Below are 4,746 nucleotides of genomic sequence, written 5' to 3'. Positions count from 1 at the left end.
AGCTAAAATTTGGAGGAAAGTTTCATGAATCATTCATCTTCAATCTGAACGGTGAGGATCAGATTTGGAGTTTTGGAAAGTAATTAGAAAGAAAGAGGAGAAGAGAGAAAAACACAGGTTTTTCTCATCATACCCAAATTTCATCAAATGTCCGATCCTGCTTCGTCCGTGGTCGGATCGAGTTGAAATTTGGAGGAGAGGTTCGTGGCTCATGTATCTTCAATATGAACGGTGGAGATTGGATTTGGAGTTTCATACAGTCATTAGAGAGAAAGAGGAGAAGAGAGAAAAACGTAGGTTTTTTACATCATGCCCAAATTTCATCAAAGGTACGATGCCACTTTGTCCATGGTCTGATCGAGCTAAAATTTGGAGGAGAGGTTCAAAACTCATTAATCTTCAATTTGAACGGTGAAGATCGGATTTAGAGTTTTGGAAAGTCATCTTTCGGCCAAAAATAGAACCTTTGTTTTGGTGGGTTTTTCTCTCCGAACTGTTTTGATCATTAGCTTTGATCGAGGTCAATTCGTGGTCCGATTGAGTTGCAATTTTAGGAGCACGTTTAGGACGCATTGATCTTCATTCTAACAGTGGAGATTGGACTTGGAGTTTGGAAAAAATCTTGACATATGTTGAATCCAACCTTGACAAAAGTGAAAGAAACATTGACATATGTCATAGTAACAAAGATTTTATCATTGGTAGAAATAGAAACAACCTTGACATATGTAAATGTCAAGATAGATTTAAACTTTTCTTGACACTGGCATAGATGACATATATAAATAGTAACATACCTTGACAGATATACCCTACCTTGATGGTGAAAAACTGTCAACGAAAGGTTTTTTTCTTGTAGTGCCCTATGATGTTTTCACTGTCGATAAGCGATTTTTAGTTGAAATAACACTAAGATGAACCAGAAACAGCCCGTGTGACCAAGCTACATAAAATGGAACTGTTAGTACCTAAGTGTACTCTCATTACACCATAGAATAACTTCTTTCTGGTTCGAACAAAGCCTTATGATGTCTTCACTAGTGGTTGGCATAGTCCAGGGGATATGACTCTGCATTGCGGGCATTGGAGAGAGTGAGAGCCTTGTCGTGCCCGGACTCTGTTGCACCACAATGCGTTGTCGGGGAGTCGGGTTGTTTAGGAATGCAACCCTAATTGGGCGGTAAATTGCATCCAAGCTTAAATACGGGTGAGAGACCGATAACAAACAAGTACCGCAAGGGAAATATGAAAAGGACTTTGAAAAGAGAGCCAAAGAGTGCTTGAAATTGTCGGGAGGGGAGTGGATGGAGGCCTGTGATGCGCCTTGGTCAGATGTGGAACCATGACGAGCCAGTCCATCGATCAACTTAGGGCGTGGACTGACATGGTTAGGGGCAACAACTCAAACCCGGGATGTAGTCATGCCCGTGGAGACGTCATCTCCTCGATCATGGAACGCAGCACGCATTGTTGCAGCGTGCCTCCCGACACATGCGCACTTTGGGCATTGCCCTACGGGCCCCCCATTCAGCCTATCTTGAAACTTGGATCAAGGAGTCCAACATGTGTGTGAGTCAATGAGCTAGTGAACCTATAAGGCACAAGGAAGCTGATTGGCAGGATCCTCCCTCGCGGGGTGCACCATCAATGGAGCTCGATCTTATGACAAGGGTTCAAGTGAGAGCATGCCTGTCGGGACCCAAAAAATGGTAAACTATGCCTGAGCGGGGTGAAGCCAAAGGAAACTCTGGCGGAGGCCCGTAGCTATATTGATGTGCAAATCTTTCATCTGACTTTAGGATAGGGGTTAAAGACTAATCGAACCATCTAGTAGTTGGTTCCCTCCGAAGTTTTGCTCAAGATAGCTAGAGCCCACATACTAGTTCTATTGGGTAAAGCCAATGATTAAAGGCATTGGGGGTGCAATGCCCTCAACCTATTCTCAAGTCCAAATAGGTAAGACGGCGTGACTACTCCATTGAGCCACGCCACTAAATTGAGAGCTCCAAGTGGGCCATTTTTGGTAAGCAGAATTAGCGATATGGGATAATCAAAAGTCAGGTTACGGTGCCCAATTATGCGCTAACCTAGAACCCACAAAGGATGTTGATTGATTAAGACAGCAGGACAGTGGTCATGGAAGTTGAAATCCGTTAAGGAGTGTGTAACAACTCACTTGCCGAATCAACTAACCTCGAAAATGGATGGCGCTGAAGCACACGCCCTATTCCAGGTCATCGAGGCAACAACTAGGCATCGATGAGTAAGAGGGTGTGATAGTCACCTCAAAAGCCAAGGCGCGAGTTTGGGCAGAGCGGCCGTCAATGTGGATCTTGGTGGTAGTAGCAAATATTCAAATGAGAACTTTAAAGGCTGAAGAGGGGAAAAGTTCCATGTGAACGACACTTACACATGGGTTAGTCAATCCTAAGAGGCGGTGGAAGCCCGTCCGACAATGCGCGATGTGCAAGCTTTGAAAGGGAATAGGGTTAACATTACTAAAACGAGACGTGATAGTTGACGACAACGTTAAGGAGTTCGAAAACGTCATCAAGGGCCTTGGGAAGAGTTATATTTTCTGCTTAATAGCCCGCCCACCTTGGAAACTGCTCAACTAGAGGTAGGGTCTAGTGGTTGGAAGAGCATCGCATGTCGCATGGTACCCGATGCACCCTTGATGGCCCCTGAAAATGCGGAGGACCGAGTACCGTCCATGCCTAATCGTACTCATAACTATATCAGGTCTCCAAGGTGAACAACCTCTGATCAATGGAACAATGTAGGCAAGAAAAGTTGGAAAAATGGATCTGTAACCTCGAGAAAAGGATTGGCTCTAAGGGCTGGGCATAGGTGTCCTAGTCCCAAACCCATCAACTGTCGGTGAATTGCTCAAGTTGCTCCCACAAAGAGAGTGGGTCGCCACATACCGGTCGAGGAACAGACTAGGAACAACTCCCTCGGGGGCATTCCTCAAGCATCAAACAATCGACTCAGAATCGGCATGGACAAGGAGAATCCGACTATTTAACTAAAACAAAGCATTACAATGGTCCCTACGGATGCTCATGCAATGTGATTTCTGCCCAATGCTCTGAATGTCAAAGTGAAGAAATTTAACCAAGCATGGGTAAACGACAAGAGTAACTATGACTCTCTTAAGGTAGCCAAATGCCTCATCATCTAATTAGTGACATGCATGAATGGATTAACGGGATTCCCACTGTTCTTGTTTACTATTTAGTGAAACCACAACCAAGGGAATGGGCTTAGCAGAATCAGCGGGGAAAGAAGACCCTGTTGAGCTTGACTCTAGTTCGACTTTGTGAAATGACTTGAGAGGTGTAGGATAAGTGGGAATCGAAAATGGCAAAAGTGAAATACCACTACTTTTAACGTTATTTTACTTATTCTGTGAATCAGATGCGGAGAGCATCCCCTCCTTTTGGACCTAAGGCGCGCCCAATGTGCTGATCCAGGGGAAAGACATTGTTAGGTGGGGAGTTTGGCAGGGATGACACATCTATTAAAAGATAATGTAGGTGTCCTAAGATGAGATCAACTAGAATAGAAATCTCCTATGGAATAAAAGGGTAAAAACTCATTTGATTTTGATTTCTAGTATGAATACGAACCGTGAAAGTATGGCATATCGATCCTTTAGACCTTTGGAATTTGAAGCTAGAGGTTTCAGAAAGGTTACCACAGGGATAACTAGCTTTGTGGCAGCCAAATGTTCATAGCAACGTTGTTTTTTGATCCTTTGATGTCGGCTCTTACTATAATTGTGAAATAGAATTCACCAAGTGTGGGATTGTTCACCCACTAATAAGGAATGTGAGCTAGGTTTAGACCGTCATGAGACAGGTTCTACCCTACTGATGACAGTGTCGCAATAGTAATTCAACCTAGTATGAGAGGAACTATTGATTCACATAATTGGTCATCGTGCTTGGTTGAAAAGCTAGTGGTGCAAAGCTACTATGCATTGGATTATGACTGAACACCTCTAAGTCAGAATTCGAGCTAAAAGCAACACATACTCCTGCCACCTAATTTTTGACCCTCAACAGAGGCCACCCGACCTCGAGAGGCACGTGTCCTTGGTCAAGCTCACGTAGTGAATGAGCTGCACGGGCCACCTTGAAGTATCATTCTGACTGAGTGGCAAGTAGAATCCTTTGTAGATGACTTAAATACACAACGGGGTATTGTAAGTGGTAGAGTGTCCTTGCTGCCATGATCCATTGAGATTCAGCCCTATGTCTCTCTGATTCGTCCCTCCCCCTCACACTCAACAACCCCACCATGTACACTCTCTCTCCTATTTCCCCAATCGCGGCCTTGAGATTTGAACCCCCTCAAAATGCTCTGGGTATGCCCTCCCAACCCTTCAATGAATCTGCTAGTCGGGACTCAAGCCCCCTCGTTGCCATGGCCCCATGCCATGTCTCAAAAGCATGGAAAAGACATGGAAACTAAACTTGGAAGCGCGACCCAAGACATGTTACATGACATGGCTGGCATGGTACTTCGACCTCTGGTTGGCATAGTACGTCAGTCCCCTAGTCCCATGGTGCCTCGGCCCCGACTTCCATAGTGCCTTAGCTCCCGACTTGCATGGTGCCTCTGCCCGCGGCTTGCACTATGCCTCGACCCCCGTCTCGCACAGTACTTTGACCCTCGGCTCGCACGGTACTTTGACCATCGGCTCGTACGGTGTCTCGACCCCCGACTCGCATGATCCCT

General features: G+C 45.3%; 1 non-coding gene across 1 annotated transcript; it reads left to right on the top strand.

Moving 5' to 3' along the window:
- Positions 1–954: 954 nt before the first annotated feature.
- Positions 955–4,276, top strand: LOC117932842. Its single transcript, XR_004654247.1, has one exon. It is a non-coding gene; the product is annotated as a 28S ribosomal RNA (ribosomal RNA).
- Positions 4,277–4,746: the final 470 nt, after the last annotated feature.

The sequence above is a fragment of the Vitis riparia genome, chromosome 15 (genome assembly GCF_004353265.1).
Source record: "Vitis riparia cultivar Riparia Gloire de Montpellier isolate 1030 chromosome 15, EGFV_Vit.rip_1.0, whole genome shotgun sequence".
Classification (NCBI taxonomy): Eukaryota; Viridiplantae; Streptophyta; class Magnoliopsida; order Vitales; family Vitaceae; genus Vitis; species Vitis riparia.
The sequence above is the reverse complement of the archived record's forward strand: the minus strand, read 5'-3'. Positions and strand labels throughout refer to the sequence as shown.